At 38.8% G+C, this 21,527-nt stretch overlaps 1 long non-coding RNA gene across 1 annotated transcript in view; it reads left to right on the top strand.

The window, feature by feature from the left end:
• The first annotated feature begins 12,160 nt into the window (after positions 1–12,160).
• LOC114893303 overlaps positions 12,161–21,527 on the top strand; it is a 54,316-nt gene continuing 44,949 nt past the window's right edge. Inside the window, exon 1 of the long non-coding RNA XR_003792860.1 lies at positions 12,161–12,213. This is a non-coding gene — a long non-coding RNA (uncharacterized LOC114893303). The remainder of the gene's footprint in view (positions 12,214–21,527) is intronic.

Genomic DNA, 21,527 nt, shown 5'->3' with positions numbered 1-21,527 from the left:
TATATATGTGTTACCATACGGTATTTGTTTTTCACTTTCTGACTTAGTTCACTCTGTACAACAGACTCTAGGCCCATCCACCTCACTACAAACAACTCAATTTTGTTTATTTTTATGGCTGAGTAATATTCCATTGTATATATGTGCCACATCTTCCTTATCCATTCAACTGTCAATGGACACTTAGGTTTCTTCCATGTCCTGGCTATTGTAAATAGAGCTGCAATGAACATTGTGGTACATGACTCTTTTTGAATTATGGTTTTCTCAGGGTATATGCCCAGTAGTGGGATTGCTGGGTCGTGTGGTAGTTCTATGTTTAGTTTTTTAAGGAACCTCCATACTGTTCTCCATAGTGGCTGTATCAATTTACATTCTCACCAACCGTGCAAGAGGGTTCCCTTTTCTCCACACCCTCTCCAGTATTTATTGTTTGTAGATTTTTTGATGATGGCCATTCTGACTGGTGTGAGATGATATCTCATTGTAGTTTTGATTTGCATTTCTCTAATGATTAGTGATGTTGAGCATTCTTTCATGTGTTTGTTGGCAATCTGTACATGTTCTTTGGAGAAATGTCTATTTAGGTCTTCTGCCCATTTTTGGATTGGGTTCTTTGTTTTTTTGTTATTGAGCTGCATGACCTGCTTGTAAATTTTGGAGATTAATCCTTTGTCAGTTACTTCATCTAAAAATATTTTCTCCCATTCTGTCTTTTGGTCTTGTTTATGGTTTCCTTTGCTGTGCAAAAGCTTTTAAGTTTCATTAGGTCCCATTTGTTTATTTTTGTTTTTATTTCCATTTCTCTAGGAGGTGGGTCAAAAAGGATCTTGCTGTGCTTTATGTCATAGAGTGTTCTGCCTATGTTTTCCTCTAAGAGTTTGATAGTGTCTGGCCTTACATTTAGGTCTTTAATCCATTTTGAGTTTATTTTTGTGTATGGTGTTAAGTAGTGTTCTAATTTCATTCTTTTACATGTACCTGTCCAGTTTTCCCAGCACCATTTATTGAAGAGGTCTTTTATCCATTGTATATTCTTGACTCTTTTATCAAAAATAAGGTAACCACATGTGCATGGGTTTATCTCTGGGCTTTCTATCCTGTTCCATTGATCTATATTTCTGTTTTTGTGTCACTACCATACTGTCTTGAAAACTGTAGCTTTGTGGTTTAGTCTGAAGTCCGGGAGCCTGATTCCTCCAGCTCCATTTTTCTTTCTCAAGATTGCTTTGGCTATTTGGGGTCTTTTGTGTTTCCATACAAATAGTGAAATTTTTTGTTCTAGTTCTGTGAAAAATGCTGTTGGTAGTTTGATAGGGGCTGCATTGAATCTGTAGATTGCTTTGGGTAGTATAGTCATTTTCACAATGTTGATTCTTCCAATCCAAGAACATGGTATATCTCTCCATCTGTTGGTATCATCTTTAATTTCTTTCATCAGTGTCTTATAGTTTTCTGCGTGCAGGCCTTTTGTCTCCTTAGGTAGGTTTATTCCTAGGTATTTTATTCTTTTTGTTGCAGTGGTAAATGGGAGTGTTTCCTCAATTTCTCTTTCAGATTTTTCATCATTAGTGTATAGGAATGCAAGAGATTTCTGTGCATTAATTTTGTATCCTGCTACTTTACCAAATTCATTGATTAGCTCTAGTAGATTTATGGTAGCATCTTTAGGATTCTCTATGTATAGTATCATGTCATCTGCAAACAGTGAAATCTTTACTTCTTCTTTTCTGATTTGGATTCCTTTAATTCCTTTTTCTTCTCTGATTGCTGTGGCTAAAACTTCCAAAACAATGTTGAAAAATAGTGGTGAGAGTGGGCAACCTTGTCTTGTTCCTGATCTTAGTGGAAATGCTTTCAGTATTTCACCATTGAGAACGATATTGGCTGTGGGTTTGTCATACATGGCCTTTAATATTTTGAGGAAAGTTCCCTCTATGCCTACTTTCTGCAGGGTTTTTATCATAAATAGGTGTTGAAGTTTTTTGAAGGTTCTCTCTTCATCTATTGAGATGACCATATGGTTTTTATTCTTCAGTTTGTTAATATGGTGTATCACATTGATTGATTTGATTATATTTAAGAGTCCTTGCATTCCCGGAATAAACCCCACTTGATCATTGTGTATGATCCTTTTAATATGCTCTTGGATTCTGTTTGCTAGTATTTTGTAGAGGATTTTTGCATTTCTGTTCATCAGTGTTATTGGCATGTAGTTTTCTGTTTTGTGTGACATCTTTGTCTGGTTTTGGTATCAGGGTGATGGTGGCCTTGTAGGATGAGTTTGGGAGTGTTCCTCCCTCTGCTATATTTTGGAAGAGTTTGAGAAGGTTGGGTGTTAGCTCTTCTCTAACTGTGTGATAGAATTCGCCTGTGAAGCCATCTGGCCCTAGACTTTCGTTTGTTGGAAGATTTTTAATCACAGTCTCAACTTCAGTGCTTGTGACTGTTCTGTTTTTATTTTCTACTTCTTCCTGGTTCAGTCTCAGAAGGTTGCGCTTTTCTAAGAATTTGTCCATTTCTTCCAGGTTGTCCATTTTATTGGTATATAGTTGCTTGTAGTATTCTCTCATGATCCTTCGTACTTCTGCAGTGCCAGTTGTTACTTTTCCTTTTTCATTTCTAATTCTATTGAGTTGAGAGTTCTCCCTTTTTTCTTTGATGAGTCTGGCTAATGGTTTATCAATTTTGTTTATCTTCTCTCAGAGAACCAGCTTTTAGTTTTATTGATCTTTGCTATTGTTTCCTTCATTTCTTTTTCATTTATTTCTGATCTGATCTTTATGATTTCTTTCCTTCTGCTAACTTTGGGTTTTTTTCTGTTCTTCTTTCTCTGATTTCTTTAAGTGTAAGGTTAGGTTTTTTATTTGAGATGTTTTTTGTTTCTTGAGGTAGGATTGTATTGCTATAAACTTCCCCCTTAGAACTGCTTTTGCTGCATTCTGTAAGTTTTGGGTCATAGTGTTTTCATTGTCATTTGTTTCTAGGTATTTTTTGATTTCTTCTTTGATTTCTTCAGTGATCTCTTGGTTATTAAGTAGTGTATTGTTTAGCCTCCATGCGTTTGTATTTTTTACAGATTTTTCCCTGTAATTTATATCCAGTATGGTAGCATTGTGGTCAGAAACAATACTTGATATGATTTCCATTTTCTTAAATTTACCACGGCTTGATTTGTGACCCAAGATATTATCTATCCTGGAGAATGTTCCATGAGCACTTGGGAAGAATGTGTATTCTGTTGTTTTTGGACGGAATGTCCTATAAATATCAATTAATTCCATCTTTTTTAATGTATCATTTAAAACTTGTGTTTCCTTATTTATTTTCATTTTGGATGATCTGTCCATTGGTGAAAGTGGGGTGTTCAAGTCCCCTAGTATGATTGTGTTACTGTTGATTTTCCCTTTTATGGCTGTTAGCATTTGCCTTGTGTATTGAGGTTCTCCTATGTTGGGTGCATAAATATTTACAATTGTTATATCTTTTTCTTGGTTTGATCCCTTAATCATTATGTAGTGTCCTTCTTTGTCTGTTGTAATAGTCTTTATTTTAAAGTCTGTTTTTTCTGATATGAGAATTGTTATTCCAGCTTTCTTTTCATTTCCATTTGCATGGAATATCTTTTTCCATCCCTTCACTTTCAGTCTGTATGTGTCCCTAGGTCTGAAGTCAGTCTCTTGTAGACAGCATATGTATGGGTCTTGTTTTTTTATCCATTCAGCCAGTCTATGTCTTTTGGTTAGAGCATTTAATCCATTTACATTTAAGGTAATTATCGATATGCATGTTCCTCTTACCATTTTCTTAATACTTTTTGGTTTGTTATTGTAGGTGTTTTCCTTCTGTTGTGTTTCTTGCCTAGACAAATTCCTTTAGCATTTGTTGTAAAGCTGGTTTGGTGTTGCTGAATTCTCTTAGCTTTTGCTCGTCTGTAAAGGTTTTAATTTCTCTGTCAAACCCGAATGAGATCCTTGCTGGGTAGAGTCATCTTGGTTGTAGGTTCTTCCCTTTCATCACTTTAAATATGTCCTGCCAGTCCCTTCTGGCTTCCAGAGTTTCTGCTGAATGATCAGCTGTTAACCTTATGGGGATTCCCTTGTATGTTGTTTGTTGTTTTTCCCTTACTGCTTTTAATATTTTTTCTTTGTATTTAATTTTTGATAGTTTGATTAATATGTGTCTTGGTGTGTTTCTCCTTGGATTTATCCTGTATGATGCTCTGTTTGTTTCCTGGTCTTGATTAATTATTTCCTTTCCCATATTAGGGAAGTTTTCAACTATAATCTCTTCAAATATTTTCGGCTGCTGTCTTTTTAGATGAGAGGAGGGGAGGATGTGACACACAGCTACACCCAGAAGGAAGACAGCTGGTAAACTGAAACAAATTTAGTGATGTCGCTGCAAGCCAAAAAAAAAAAAAAAAAAAAAAGGAAGAACGAAGGAAAGAAAAGCCAAGCATTGTCAGCAACCACTAGAAGGTTGCAAGAGAAGGAGAAAAAATCTTGCCCAGAATTTTCTGAGGAAATATGGCGCAGCTGATACCTCGAATTGGCATCTTAGATTTCTAGCCTCCGGAAATGTGATAGAATAAGTTTCTTTTGTTTTATGCCACCAGTTTGTGATAATTTTTTTATAGCATCCCTAGGAATCTAGTACTAGCAAGTGGGATGCTTCTGTAACAAATATCTAAAAATATGGAGGCGGCTTTGGATTGGGTACTGCGAGAGGGTGGAAGAATTTTGAAGCACCTGGTAGAAAAATCCTAGCTTGCCTTGAAGAAACTATTAATGGAAATATGGATGTTAAAGGTGTTTCTACTGAATTCTCATATGGAATAAGGAAAGTGTTATCGAAGCTGGAGGAAAAGTAATCTTTGTTATAAAGTAGCAGGAAACTTGGCTGAATTGTGTTCTGCTATTGGGTGGAAAATAGAACTTGTAAGCAATGAACTAGGATATTTTAGCTGAGGAGATTTCTACGCAAAGTACTGAAGGCATGGCCTGTTCACCTTGCTGATTATAGTAGTATGTGCGAGGAAAAAGTTAAGTTGAGGAGGGAATTGTTAAGTGAAAAGAAACCAGAACTTGATGATTTAGAGAAATCTCAGCCTATTTATATTGCAAGAGATGCTAAAACATGTTCTAGAGAGAGTGCCAGGGGTGTAGCTGGGCAACCTTCTGCTGGTGAGATTAGGCATTTGATTCATGGATCATATAATGGTTGATTGCAACCATCTCAGCAGAAGCCAGGAATAGAGGATTAGTTATCTAGGCAGGACCTGTGGAGGATTCTCATGTCTATGATGTGGATCTTCTTGAAATACTCAGAAGCCCCACAAAGTTTTTGAGAATGTTATGCCACCTAAACCACTGCCAGTTTGGATTGAAGGGACAAAGATGGGATAAAATGAAGGAAGACTATCAGGCTTCTGGGATTCTACAGGCAGGGAATGAGCCAATCAAGGTATTCATTTGCAAACATGTGCTGTCCTTCAAGAAAAGGAAGGAATGACTCAAATGACAGAGCTATAAGCTGAGAGGGAAGGGATACCAGTGCAAGGGCAGCAGAGGAGGGGGCCTTGCAATGGGCAGTGAGCAGAGGGGACAAAGCATAGAGCCACAGAAGATTGTTTTCAGGCCTTGGAACTTGATGAAATTTGCCCTTCTGGGTTTTAGACTTGGGACCAATGACCTTTTATTCTTTCTAACTTCTCTATTTTGGAATAGGAATGCCTACCTTATGCCTGTCCCACTATTGTATTTTGGAAGCAAATAACTTATTTTTAGTTTCACATGGCCACAGATGGAGAGGGATTTTGCTCCAGGAGGGATTATACGCAGAGTCTCAACCCTACTTAATTTAGATGAAATTTGAGACTTTTTGAATTGATGATATTTAGATGAGATTTTGGACTTAGATGTAAGACTGAAATGGATTAAGACTTCCAGGGATGTTGGGATGGGTTAAATGTATTTTCCACATGGGAAAGATATGAATTTTGGGGGCCAGAGGGTAATCTGTGGTGGGTTGAATTGTTTCCCTCCAAAAAGATAGGTTTAAGTCCTAACCCCAGTACCTGTGAAAGTGATCTTATTTGGAAATAGGGTCTTTGCAGATGTAATCAAGTTCAGCTGAGGTTGTACTCGATTAGGATGGGCCTTAAATCCGATAACTGGTGTCCTTATAAGAGGAAGGAGAGGGAGATTTCTGATTATAGTAAAATGTGAGAGAATAGAGATAAATTGAGGCAGGAATTGGTAAGTAAAAGGAACCAGAACTTGATGATTTGGAAAAAAATCTCAGCTTATCTATATTACATAGAGAGGCAACACATAGAGGGAAGACACAGAGACATGCAGAGAAAAAGCAGCCATGTTAAGACAGAGGGAGAAATTGGAATGATGCAGCTGCAAGCAAAGGAATGTCAGGATTTGCTGTCAACCACCAGAAAGAAGGATGGAGCAGGAAAAGATTCTTCCCTGGAGCTTTCAAAGCGAGGATAGCCCTATCCACACCTTGATTTTAGACATTTAGCCTCCAGAACTGTAAGAGAATAAATTTCTGTTGTTTTAAACTACCAAGTTTGTGGTAATTTGTTACAGCAGCCCTAGGAAATCATACATGATTTACATTTATAGCACAGAGCCGATCATTGGCTTTGTCTCTCCAGATTAGTTTACCTCTTGAGATTTCAGGCTGCTGGTTTACTCTGCAAAGTCAGTTCTTTGAATAGTCCAAGAAAAGTCACTTATTTTCAGTTTGTCCATATGTCCATTTTTTTTTTTTTGTAAGGATGGCAATGATGACTGCCGAACTCTTTACATGTCACAGCTGAACCTGAAGGTGTCCCTATTAAGTTACTTTTGATCTATGCTCCTCTTTTTACCCCGTTTAATATTCCTTTCTACCTTTTGACAAATATTGTTGGAAGTTGTGAGTTAGTTTGTTTACTGTGAGACCTCTATCATGGAATACTCTCTTACCCTTTCCACTTTTCGCCATATTGTATTTATTCTTCAAGGCTTAGGTCAGAATGTCAGCTACTCCATGAAATCTCAGGTTTACCCTCTCTGTTTAGTTAGAACAAATCTTCCCATCATCTTTGTTTGTGAAGCACTTTGAACGTTCCTTGATTATAGTGCTCATCAAATTATATTATAGATATGTCTTCATTCAGAAATGAATATCCTTAGCATCTTTTTCCTATTTTATTTTCTTATCTCAATTATAACTGGACAATTATTTTTTAATTTGTTGTTTAATATTTGTTTTTACTTTAGAATATTTTCATAAATGAAAGAGATGTGTTTTTATTGCTCAACACTTTATTCACTTATTGGACAAATATTTTTGAGTGCTTACTAAGTTCCAAGCATTAGACAAGGAACTAGGGGTATTAGTAATAAGAAAAATGTGTTCCCAGCCCTCTTACATCGAGCAGTGGAGGAAAATACACACAGGTACACACATATAATGATTATATAAATAGTAATAGAAACCATGAAAGAAAGAAATGGGATGTTGGAATTAAGACTCATTGTATGTGTTAGGGGCTAGTCAGGATAGACTCTTCTTCAGAGATGACATTTAGATTAAGATCTGAATATGACAAGGGAACAAGATATCAGAGGAGAGTAGAATTGTGTCCAGCTTCCTAGACTGAGAAATCCTATGTGTGGCACTAAGGTAGAAAAGAATTTGAATTTTTTTATACTGTGAACTCTTGAGTCAACAACTCTACCCCTTATCTTTGTGTTTATACATATAACAGCACATAGTAGGAGAGGCTCCCTCAAGGGAAGGAAGAGGGGTTGATTGTTAGTTGCCTAGTAGCTTTCAAACACTGGACTCACATGTTACTTAATTTAATTCTACAAGAGTCTTGAAAGGCATAATCATTTCTAAAGTAGAAGAGGAAACAGAGTCTCAGGAGAGCCAGGTGTCTAATCCTAGGCCATAGAACTAGTAAGTGGGAGAAGCAGGATACGAACCCAGCAGTATGTATTACCAAATTTCTTATCCTATTCACCATATTATGTTGCTTCCTAACAACAAATGACTGTTGAGTAATGAATAAATTAAGACTGGAAAACCTGCTGAATATGGGCATTTAAATCACCATTATACTATAGCAGATGTAGAATTTTACCTTAAAGATCGTTGATTGGATATTTTAAGTTATCTAAATTTTATGGGAATGTATTATTCTATCTTGGTTTTGTAATACTCTGCTTATTGCTATGACAACCATTTGTAATGAATGTGTTTGTCAAGCTTAGGGTGGTCAGAAGCTCAGGTTTTCTATCTGGATATTTATATCTTAGAAGCAGGAATGAGACTGTCAACCAGTGGACGACCATTAAGCAGTGGGGCTTATAACCTAAACCAATAGAGGAATGTATAGCATTCAATGAACAAAACAAAACGTGTTTGGGGAAAAGGTTGGAGACATTTTATACTCCATGGATTCTAAAATGTAAGACCCTTTGTACCTATAGCCTCTGCAGCTGAGAACCTTCTGTTCAACAGCATGGAAAGTTATGTTTCATATTAAGTGATGGCAGAAGCATCTGTTTCTGTCATTTTGACTGCACATCAACTTCATTTCACATATGCAGATAATGTAAGCTGTTAAAAAAAGAGCGGTGTAATTGACTTTGCATTAAGGATTGTAAAATTTGTTATTCTCCTAGACCTTGATTTAACCCGTGGGTAAGCTTTGAGGGCAATTCATGGCCAGAGACTTGGGAATACTTGATCACTTTAGGGAAGGCCAAAGCTAGGTTACAGGTGTATAGAAAGAAGGCAACTATAGTTTTGATGTCAAATGGGGGAGATGATTAATTTAGTGGACAGAGCCATGAGATTGGATCAGAAAATCTGGTTCCAAGTATTCGTACACCCTGAACAGTTGTGTGACCCTGGGCAAGCTACTTTTATTCCTCACAGAGTCAGAGGTGTGAAGGGCTTAACCACCTAGTGCAGGGCATCCCAGTTAGTGAAAAGTTACCTACTGATGACATGTGTGATGATTTTACGTAGTATAACGGCATGGCATTTAATTACTTTGAATCTCATAAGTAAAAAAAGTTTTCTCTTTTTTAGTTTTCTCTTGATTGTTTTGATTTACTCAGGAGGAGAAACTCTCAGTATGGTGCTGGTGAGTTCTTATCACTTCTCCAATACCTTGTAATCTTTTTTAATAGAGGAAGGTCCACATTCAGAGTCTTTGATGAGAATAATAGCTAACTGAAATGCCATAAATACTATTTTGTTTTCAATATATCCATTTTCTGATTACCTTCTATGTGTCAAATGCTACTGCTAATTAGTAATTTTCATTTTCTAATTTAAATGAAAAAAATTTTCATTTAAAATATAGCCATTTAAGTAACAAAGACATTCAATTTAAATAAAACAATGTCAATAAACAGTTGTAAAGGTGGCTTATAAGCACGGTAATTATCATTCATTCATTCAACAAGTATTGAGTATCCACTAGTGCCAGTCTGTGTTCTAGACATTGGAGGATATAGTGATAGGATAGATACTTTCTCCTTTAGCAACTACACAACTTAGAAGGAAAAACAAATAATAAAAAAATGAATGAGTATAAAAAATATCATACTGTAATAAATTCTATGAAAACAAGTAAGTGGGCTAGGGGATAGAGAGTGAAAGTTTGTGTGTGTGCTATTTTAGATAAAAGACAGGAAGGAACTTTTTAAAGAGGACTGAGATAAATTGATATAGCAATATTTGCTAAGGTCTTAGAGGAGGTGATTATAGGTAGAAGAAGCAACAGCTATAAAGACCTAGGGCAGAATAAGCTTGGTGGGCTGGAGAGACAGCAAGAAAGCCACATGGCTAGACAGGAGTGAACATGGCAGAAATGTAGAGAGATGAAGCAAAGAAAGAGGAAGAGTGATATCATGCAAGGCCTTCTTGGCCACGGTAAGCAGTTTGCATTTTATTCTGAGTGTGATTGGGAAGTCATTGGCGACCTTTGAGTCAGCGTGTGCTGAGATCTACTTTGTTCAAGAAAAATTCTTCCTGACAATGGTTAAAGATGATAAGAAAGGCTTTATTCAAGAGGAGACTTCTGCAAGGGGGATTTTGCAGTGGGGTAGAGAGATGGGGCTCCACTCCCGATACAATATGGACAAGTATGGATGTGTAGCCAAGGAGTTGGGCATGGCGGTCAGTAGGTAGAAAATTCCTAAGAGGAAACATCAGAGGTAAAGTGTGTTCTGGCCAAAATGCTTTGACAGGATTCTTGCTGAAGGCTGGCCAGAGCAGTAAGATATCAAGGGTCATCAGAACCAAAGGTGGGGGGTGAGGTTTCTTGCTAAAACTGGACTTAGCAGGCCAAGGACAGAGCCTAAGTTTGGGGCCTAGTGGAGAAGAGGGGAGGGAGGGGCTGACTCAAGTTTGGTCAAGGAGAGAGTTCTTGTTAGCTTTATAATTCAGAAATGCCACTTTGGAAGTTTTATGGAGAACTGGATGTGGTGGGACACCTGCTGAAGCGAGGAGGTGAACAAGAAGTGATTGCAGTTTTCTAGGTGAGAGGTGGTGGTGGCTTGGACTCAGGGCTGCTAAGCACAGTTTTGCAGGATGAGGATCAAGTAGGGGCTGAAATACAGCTAGAGCTCTGCTCTCCAAGCTTTACGCCCTGGCAAGGGTTGTTTTCACCTAGAGGAAGGAGAGCCTTTTCCAATCATTGCAAAGTTCATCTGTTGCCAAGCCATGTGATCACAGGAGGGGCATATATTTTCTAAATCTCACAGATGCCCCATTTTCTCATCCAATGATATTCCTGCCCCAAGTGGGTACCTTTAAAATTTTTGTACAATGACAATTTTAGGCCAGTAGCATCCTTGCTTCTACTAGGGTTGTGATGATGGAGGTGGTGAGAAGAGAATGAAATCAGGATAAGTGTCAGAAGTTTAATGAATAGGATTTGCTAATAGGTAATATGTGTAGGTTGGGGAAAAGAGAGAAGTCAAGAAAGTCTCCAGTGCATTTGACCTTGTTGATGGAAGGAGAGGTATTGCCACTTACAGAGATGGGGAAGTGTAAGGGAAGAGAAAATTTGGAGATTTTAAAGAGAGCAAGTTTTGTTAAAGGGTTTTTCTTTTTTTTTTTTTGCGGTACATGAGCCTCTCACTGTTGTGGCCTCTCCCGTTGCGGAGCACAGGCTCCGGATGCGCAGGCTCAGAAGCCATGGCTCACGGGCCTAGCTGCTTCGCGGCATGTGGGATCTTCCCGGACCGGGGCACGAACCCGTGTCCCCTGTATCGGCAGGCAGACTCTCAACCACTGTACCACCAGCGAAGCCCTGTTAAAGGGTTTTATCTTGGACATGTTAAAAGTGAGATGCCTATTAGACATCCAAGTGGTGATGTTTAATAAGCAGTGTATATGAAAGGTGTAAATGAAAGGTTACAAATGGATATAGGTTTGAGCATATATGTGTAGATGATATTAAAGTTAAATGTGTGTCTAGTGAATTAATGTATGTTGAAAAGAGAAATGGGCTGAAGATAGAGCCTTGGTAGGTAAGAGGTAGGAGAAGGTGAGATAAGAGAAAGACTCAGAGTAGTGTGGCATTCTAGAAGGCAGGCTAAGCATGTATTTCAAGAAGGACTTTTCCCTCTCAAGAGAGATATAGGTGAGGGAGATTGAGGTACAAACTTATAGCTGCAAAATAAATGAGTCACTGGTGTGAAATGTACAGTGTGGGGAATATAGTCAATAATTATGTGATACCTTTGCATGGTGACATGGTAGCTAGACTTATCATGATGATCATTTTGAAATGTACAAAAGTATCAAGTCACTATATTGTGTAACAGGAACTAACATAATATTGTAGGTCATTTATACTTCAAAAACAAGTACACAAACAAAATGCCTAATAGAAAAAGAGATCAGATTTGTGGTTACAAGAGGCGAGGGGCCGGGGAGGGGGAATTGTATAAAAGTGGTCAAAAGATACAAACTTTCAGTTATAAGGTAAATAAGTACTAGGGATGTAATGTACAACATGATAAATAAAATTAACATTGCTGTGTGTTATATATGAAAATTGTTGAGAGTAAATACTGAGTTCTCATCACAAGGAAATTTTTTTTTACTTCTTTTGTTTTGTATCTATAGGAGATGATGGATGTTCACTAAGCTTATTGCGGTACCCATTTCATGACGTATGTAAGTCAAATCATTATGCTGTACACCTGAAACTTATACAGTGCTGTATGTCAGTTATAGCTCAATAAAACTGGAAGAAAAAAACCCCAAACAAACAAAAAAGAAGGATAGAGTGATCTGTAATTTTAAATGCTGCTAATAGATTCAGTCAAATGAGAACTAAGAATTGATCACTGGATTGGCAGAATGGAGATAATTTGTTACCTTAGCACACATTGTTTACTAGTGTGCAAAAAGCAAAGTATCTGATTAGAATGGGCTGAGGAAAAAATGGAAGTGAAAAAAAAACCAATGGAATAACATTTTTGAGCAGCCTTGCCATAAAGGGCATCAGAAAAATGGAGTGGTTGGTGGAAGGCAGTGAGGGGTCTGGGTGATGGTGATATCACTATTTATATGCTGATGGGAATAATTCAGTGGGTGAATCATGAAGATGGGCAGGAAATGAGTTTTGAGGGATTTTTTTCCCCCTATTTTACTATTCCTATATTTGTAGATAGAGATCTTGCAATCCAGGAGGTTAAATGAGTTATCCAAAATCACACTGCAAGCTAGTAGGCTAAGCTTGCAGATTTCTAGTTCAGAACTACCCTTGCCACCCACATTGCTTGAGTGTGTCTAATCTCTGGGCTAGGGTACTTGGGAAGGTATATAAAATTCAACTTATCTATTTTCATATTTTCTTTAAGAATTTCAAAGATGAGAAAAATTTCAGAAAGCAAGTAATAAATCATACCAAAATGTTGAATAGCTGAATTTTTGGTGTAGACATTAATTTTAGCAGCCATACAAGGAAAGAATAGTGATGACTGAGTCATTGGTGGAAAGTATTTCGGGTAAAAAGAAAAACATAAAAGGTAGACATTCAAGAATGATTCTAGTATCTTTACAAGGCAGTCAAGTATGCAAATTTGATTAGAACCAGGACAAGGGATGGGTAGCAACTGAAAATGAAGTTGGTAGAGAAGATGATTTCCACCTGTTATTCAAGGATGCTAAGGACCTGGGAGAAGTTTTAGCTAATTGTGGTAGAAAATGTGGAGCTACTGAAGATTTCTGAGGGGAGGAGTTGGATGACATCACACTAATTTTATTTGTGGAAAGGGATGGGAGAATCCCTAAAAATCTGAAGGTTTTTAAGTCAGAGCTGGTTATGGAGGTGCTAGCAATAGGAATTAGTGAAGGAGAAAAAGGTCATAGGAGATGTTCAGTTCAGTTTGAATTATGGTCAAATATACAACAAGAAATGGACAAGAGACATTTGGAATCACAAGCTTGGCACTCAGATAAACAGGAGGCATTAAAGTTAGAATTTTATGAGGCTATTACATAAAGTTTTGTTGAATCTATGATTATATAGTACAAGAGTTCTTTGGGGTAATGGAAGAATGGGGACTCAAGACAGAGTTGAGAATATTCACACTCTAATTTCTTTAAGCTTCCATTTCGCCTACTCTGAACTGTGGTTAATATTACCCACCCCACCTACCAATCTCAGTAATGAGATTGAGAAAAGGTGCAATTATGTATCCGTAAAAGTGACTTTAATATGCTTAGTTGAGACTGGCTGTTGGATCTTCCTGCACATATGAGTTCCCAACTTTCAATTCCAAACTTGAGTTTGAAAATGTAAAACTACTGTTAAAGAAGAACATTTTTTTAAAAAATTCAAATTGAGAGAAAGCAAGTTGTATAACTGTTGTTTTAAAGAAGTAGCTGGTAGCATATGTCAGGACAATTTGCAGCTATTATCACCTCTTTAAGATACTGAGGAAATTGAATTGCTGACTAATGTAGTTGTGGGTGGAGGTCACCTTTCAAGAACCCAGTGACTGCAGTATGATCCTACTTTAAAAATCCATCTTGCAAAGTTTCATTTGGGAAAGAGCTTTCCTCTGACAACATGTTACATTTTATTTTAAGGCACATGAAGTTTGACTATGTAAATACATGTATATGTATATGTGCGTATTTATATACATATATATACATGGTATATATTTGTGTAACTGGAAGGAATGCCCATCCTTTTTACCCACTTCTGTTCCCCTTCTGCCTACTGAAACCAGTTGTGCGGAAGTGGGGGCAGGGGGAGTTTGGAAAATGGTAAAAGGAGAAACAAAAAAATGATAACTTCAAATTTTTTTTTCAAGTCATTTGTACCTAGGAGTGGTTATGTGAGGCAGATGTTTATGTTGCATATGCATGCTGTTCTCTGCTAGTTTCTTAGGCAGAAATATAGCCTGACTTGGTATGAACAAGACAGTGCATATAGAGGAACTCAGACCACTTGCCCTGTATTGAAATGTAAAAGGCTATCTGCGGGGCTTCCCTGGTGGCGCGGTGGTTGAGAGTCCACCTGCCGTGCAGGGGACACAGGTTCGTGCCCCGGTCTGGGAAGATCCCACATGCCGCGGAGCGGCTGGGCCCGTGAGCCATGGCCGCTGGGCCTGCGCGTCCGGAGCCTGTGCTGCGCAACGGGAGAGGCCACAACAGTGAGAGGCCCGCGTACCGCAAAAAAAAAAAAAAAAAAAAAAAAAAGGCTATCTGCACTGTGGGCAGGGGAAACTTTTGCAGAGAAATTTACATTTGGGAAAGTATTGTTTTCCCATGAAGTGTATTTGCATGTATGTGTGTATATATACTGTGTTCTGATGGTTGAAAGTGAGAAGGGACATATCTTTACCTTATATTGGTGGTGGACCCTTCAAAATGAATAGGGCCTGGCATGTAGTAGGGACACAGTAAATATTGTATGTTTGGTGGCTTATCAGAAATATATTCCTCACAGTTTTGGAGGCTGGAAGTCTAAGATCAGCGTGCCACCATAGTACATGGCATCCTTACAATGGCAGAGAGTAGAGAGAGAGAAAGCAAGCTCCCTTGTGTCTTTTTATACGGGCACTAATCCCATTCATGAAGACTCCACCCTCATTACTTAATTCCCTCCCAAAGGCCAAACCTAGTACCATCACATTGGGGAATAGGATTTCAACATGTGACTCTTTTTTTAATTGAAATATAGTTGATTTACAATGTTGTGCTAATTTCTGCTGTACAACAAAGTGACTCAGTTATACACATATGTACATTCTTTTAAAATATTCTTTTCCATTATGGTTTATCGCAGGAGATTTGATATAGTTCCCTGTGCTATACAGTAAGACCTTGTCATTTATCCATTCTAAATGTAATAGTTTGCATCTGCCAACCCCAAACTCCCAGTCCATCCCTCTCCCCCCTGCCCTCTCCCTTGGCAACCACAACACAAACATTCAGTCCATAACATTTGGAGAGCTGACTAATGAAAGAACCCAATGTATTAAAAGATTTGGAATGTCAAAACTCTTCCACTGTGCAGTGTTTTGCTGGAGGTCTTTGCCCCCTTTTTATAGAAGGAATACTCTTCAGAAAATGTACTAGAATGTGTAATTGTGTTACTGTGAGCCATGGATAGGGGAAGGCAATGGACCCCATGACAAGACTGAGCATTTCTTCAAAATAAGGGTACAGATTTGCATCTTTGAGGATGGAAAGATGAGGAAGGACGTACAGAGAAACAAAGATAGAGACTGTGGATCATCCTTTAAGAGGATCCCTGTAAATATTCAATAGCTAACTTTTTATTTAAAATTCTTTCCCATAGACTCTGCAAAAAATTGTATTGAGTATCCATGTCTAAATTTCTTTTTCTTTACAGTGACTTACTTTAGTTGTCTCTGGAGCTTCAGAAAAAAACACACAGACTTGTGTTAGTTGTTGGGAATGTATCTGTGGTGGTGATGGGGATGTAGGGAGAGCCCATGGACCATCTAACATGATTAGTTCTACTATCATTTTCTGGCTTTTATGTTTTTGAAGTAAAATCCACCTCAGCAGTTAGGAAAGGAAAATCATAAACAGAGTTGTGCAGCAACATGTCAGACAAACTGACTTTCCTAAAACCCTTTCTTTGTGTGTTAGGATTTTGGCTTTGACATTAATATTTTGGAGACATAAGGACATTTAATGGCCAATAAAAAGACAGACCCATGGGATTATTTGGCTGATATAATAATTTTATGCACCAAAATTAATGACTGGTCTATAGGGTGCCCAGATATTTGGTCAAACATTATACTGGATTTTGCTGTGAGGATGTTTTGGGGTGAGATTAACATTTAAATCAGTAGACTGAGTAAAGAAGATTGCACTCCATAATGTGAGTGGGCCTAATCTAATCAGTTGAAGGCCTGAATAGAACAAAAAGGCTGACTTTTCCCTGTGCAAGAGAGAATTCTTCCTTCCTGGAAGGAAGAATTTTGAACTTGGGCATCGGCTCCCCTGGCTCTTGGACCTTCAGACTTGGACTGGAACTAAGCTATCAGCACTCCTGGGTCTCCAGCTTGCCAGTTCATCCTACAGATCTTGGGACTTGCCAGCCTCTGTCATCACATAAGCCAATTCCTCTAAATAAATCTCCCTTTGTCTGTATCCTATCGGTTCTGTTTCTCTGGAAAGCCTTAACTAATAGGGCTGCCATCATTAGTTGATCTTTTAATATACTTGCTTTCTTCATTAGTGAGTTTTCTAAAAATGCTGTATTTACTGTTTCTCTACAAAGTACATTCCAAGTAGTTTGCTAGCTGCTGAACATTCAGTAGGTGACACTACAGACATTGCCTCTGCTTCTGTTGACGCTCACAGGCTAATTAGGAAGCTCACAGCAGAGGCACACCTTGGAGATACTGTAGGATCAGATGCAGACCACTGCAGTAAAGCGAGTTTTGCAGTAAAACAAGTCACACAAATTCTTTGGTTTTCCAATGCAAATAAAAGCTATGTTTACACTATACTGTAGTCTATTAAGTGTGCAATACCATTGCCTAATAAAACAATGTACATACCTTAATTAAAAAAAGACTTTATTGCTTCAGAATGCTAACCATCATCTGTGCCTAGATGTTGATGGCTGCTGACTGATCTGGGTGGTGGTTGCTAAGGCTGGGGTGGCTGTGGCAGTTTCTTAAAATAAGACAACAATGAAGTTTGCCACATCGATTGACTCTTCCTTTCATGAAGTAGAACTTCTTTCAAAATTGGAGTCAGCCCTCTCAAACCCTGCCACTGTTTTTTTTTTGTTTGTTTTTGCGATACGCGGGCCTCTCACTGTTGCGGCCTCTCCCGTTGCGGAGCACAGGCTCCGGACGCGCAGGCTCAGCGGCCATGGCTCAGGGGCCTAGCCACTCCGCGTCATGTGGGATCTTCCCAGACCGGGGCACGAACCCGTGTCCCCTGCATCGACAGGCGGACTCTCAGCCACTGCGCCACCAGGGAAGCCCTGCTGCCACTGTTTTATCAGCTAAGTTTATGTAATGTTCTAAATCCTCTGTTGTCATTTCAACAATCTTCAGAGTATCTTCACCAGGAGTAGATTCCATCTAAAGAAACCACTCTTTGTTCATCCATAAGAAGCAACTCTTCATCTGTTTAAGTTTTATCATGATATTGCAGCAATTCAGTCACATCTTCAGGCTCCACTTCTAATTCTAGTTCTCTTGCTGTTTCCACCACACCAGTAGTTACTTTCTCCACTGTCTTGAACCCCTCAAAATCATCCATGGGGGTTGAAATCAACTTCTTCCAAACTCCTGCTAATGTTGATACTTTGACCTCTTCCCATGAATAATGAACGTTCTTAATGGCATCGAGAATGTTGAATCCTTTCTAGAAGGTTTTCAATTTACTTTGCCCACATCCATCTGAGGAATCACTATCTATGACAGCTATAGCCTTATGAAATGCATTTCTTTTTTATTTTTAAGTTTTTTGACGTGGACCATTTTAAAAGTCTTTACTGAATTTGTTACAGTATTGCTTCTGTTTTATGTTTTGGTTTTTTGGCATGTGTTGTGAGGCATGTGGGATCTTAGCTCCCTGACCCAGGATCAAACCCACACCCCCTGCACTGGAAGGCAAAGTCTCAACCACTGGACTGCCAGGGAAGTCCCATGAAATGCATGTCTTAACATTGAAATTCTTGTACATTGAAATTACTCCTTGATCCACAGGCTGAAGAGTGGATGTTATGTTAGCAGGCATGAAAACATTAATCTTGTACATCTCCATCAGAGCTCTTGGGTGACCAGGTGCATTGTCAATGAGCAGTAATAATTTGAAAGGAATCTTTTTTTCTGAGTAACAGGCCTCAACAGTGGCTGAAAATATTCAGTAAACCATGTTGTAAAGAGGTGTGCAGTCATCCAGGCTTTGTTGTTCCATTTATAGGCAGGATAGATTTAGCATAATTCTTAAGGGCCCTAGGATTTTTGGAATGGTAAGTGAGCATCGGTTTCAACTTAAAGTCACCAGCTGCATTAGCCCCTAACCAGAGAGTCAGCCTGTCCTTTCAACCTTTGAAGCCAGGCATTGACTTGTCCCCTCTAGCTATGAAAGTCCCAGATGGCATCTTCTTCTACTATAAGGCTGTTTCATCTACATGGAAAATCTGTTGTTTAATGTAGCCACCTTCATTAATGAGCTTAGCTAGATCTTCTGCATAACTTGCTGTGGTTTCTACCATCAGCACTTGCTGTTTCACCTTTTACTTTTATGTTGTGGAGATGCTTTCTTTGCTTAAAGCTTATGAACCAACCTCTGCTAGCTTCAGACTTTTCTTCTGCAGCTTCCTACCTCCTCTCAGACTTCATAGAATTGAAGAGAGTTAGGGACTTGCTTTGGATTAGACTTTGGCTTTGGGGAATGTTGTGGTTGGTTTGATCTTCTCTCCAGAGCACTAAAACTTTCTCCATATTGGCAACAAATCTGTTTCACTTTTTAAAAATCATCTGTGTGTTCACTGGAGTAGCACCTTTAATTTCCTTCAAGATCATTTCATTTGCATTCACAACTTAGCTAGCTGTTTGGCACAACAGGACCAGCTTTCAGCCTGTCTTAGCTTTTGACATGCCTTCCTCATTAAGCTTAATCATTTCTAGCTTTTGATTTAAAGTGAGAGATGTATGGATCTTCCTTTCACTTGAACACTTACAGGCCATTGTAGGGTTATTAATTAGCCTTATTTCAATATTGTTGTGTGTCAGGGAATAGGGAGGCCTGAGGAGAGGGAGAGATGGGGTAACGGCTGGTTGGTGGAGCTGTCAGAACACACACAACGTTTATCTATTAAGTTCATGGTCTTATATGGGTGAGGTTCGTGGCAATCCAAAACAATGTTGATGTTACAATAGTAACATCAAAGATCACTGATCACAGATCACCATAACAAATATAATAATAATAATATGATATAATATGGTATAATATAATATTAACAAAAAAGTTTGAAACAGAGGGAGAATTACCAAAATGTGACACAGACATGAAGTGGGCAAATGCTGTTGGAAAAATGGTGCTAATAGACTTGCTTAACACAGAGTTGCCACAAACCTTCAATTTATAAAAAATGCAATATCTGCAAAGCTCAATAAAGCAAAGTACAATAAAACGAGGTATGCCTGTACACAAAAATTGTATAAAGAATCTTATATTTACAGTATGGGAAAAGGAGAAGGAAACTAAGCTCACACTTATCCTGGTCCAGGACATGGAGAGGGCTTCCCAGAGGCAGTGGCATTTAAATTAGGTCTTAAGAGATGAGTAGAAGTTACTCTGTAAAGGTGTTTGAGAGTTAAGGTGGAAAAAGAGTGTTTGCAAAGGTCCTGCACTCAGGTGGGTCTTTGCATATTTAAGGCACTGGTATATCTGGAGTTTAAGAAAGGACAGGAAAAGTGTTAATTGAAAGGGACCAGGTTGTGCTGGACCTTTAGGTTGCATTAAGAATTTGAGATTAGGGCTTCCCTGGTGGCGCACTGGTTGAGAGTCCGCCTGCCGATGCAGGGGACACGGGTTCGTGCCCCGGTCCGGGAAGATCCCACATGCCGCAGAGTGGCTGGGCCCGTGAGCCATGGCCGCTGAGCCTGCGTGTCCAGAGCCTGTGCTCTGCAACAGGAGAGGCCACAACAGTGAGAGGCCCGCATACCGCAAAAAAAAAGAAAGAAAAAAAGAATTTGAGATTAGATTCTAAGAGCAAAGGTAAACCATGTAAAGCCTTTACTCAGGAATGTGACACTATCAAACACCATTCCTTGAAAGAAAAAAGAAATCACTGTGGCAGCAGTATGGAAAATGGATGGTGGGAGGAGGACAAAGATGACTGTCAAAAGGAAGACCATTTCAGGTGACAGATACAGTTGCCCAGACAAGGTAGAGCAGTTACTTAAACTTGGATGTTGTCAGGGGAAATAGAAGGAAGTAGATACTAGTATCATCTACTAAGTCAAGGAAAATTGAAGTGAAGAAGATTTTGCAGGATGATCAAGGGTTCTGCATTAGAGGGGATACAGTTAGGTGGCTGAGATGTTCACATTGAAATGTTAGGTAGGCAGGTGGAGCTTAGAAGATAAAAATTTGGAGTCATCAGAGTTTATAAATTAATTGAAGTCATGTGACTGGACAAGTTTTCTAAGGGCAGAAGGGCTATAAAAGGGAGAGAAAAGAGGACCCAGGATTGAACCCGAGAGACTCCCAACATTGTCAGTTTAAGAATGCTGGAGCACGTTTTAAACAGGTGCACTCACTCTGTCCAAAGCAGGAGCTTTTCTGGATTTGTAACCTGGAATAATTAGCAATGTTTGATTAGAACCCTTACACAAAGTGACCACCGATGACCTTCCCCTCTCTCTGTGCCCTTCACCTTGAGGTTCCTTCTCTTCCTCAGTATTGCAGCCTCATCTTATCACCCACTTTTCTGCCCCTAGATCAGGATAAACACTTCTTCCTTACTCTCCAGGCAGGTGTTAGATTATCTGACTTTAGTCAACCTCTCCCTGCTCCGCAATTTAGCACACATCTTCAATGTTTGCTGAATTTTATCTAGGCCGGATAAGTCCCTGAGGCACCTTTAGAAACAAGTGGGAGGTGTTCAAAGCTCGTAACTAGGATGCAGTTTCATCTGCTGATTTTTGGTCCTGGAGTTGAGTCAGGATCCCGAAGGAGAGAAATGCTAACCCTTTCAGGACCCGCAAGTCAATGCAATCTATGAAATATCCATGAACATAACTTTAAAGGTAGTTCAGTGCATTCTCCCACACTGTAAATGTACATTTTCAAGCGAAACAGAATTAAGGCTGTTTCTTACCACAGTCAGAGTCCTATTATCAAGGTGAAAGCCAAATTTAAAATACAGGGATTTTTAGATATAGTAACCCTGAGAAATTTTTTATTTTAAACCTTTCTGTTCCTCACCCTTCTGGCCCTGAAGATAACCTTCAGAA

This window comes from Monodon monoceros, unplaced genomic scaffold, assembly GCF_005190385.1.
Source record: "Monodon monoceros isolate NGI ecotype Baffin Bay Population unplaced genomic scaffold, NGI_Narwhal_1 Super_Scaffold_12, whole genome shotgun sequence".
NCBI lineage: Eukaryota > Metazoa > Chordata > Mammalia > Artiodactyla > Monodontidae > Monodon > Monodon monoceros.
Note: the sequence above shows the minus strand (reverse complement) of the source record. Positions and strands in the feature narration are given on the sequence as shown.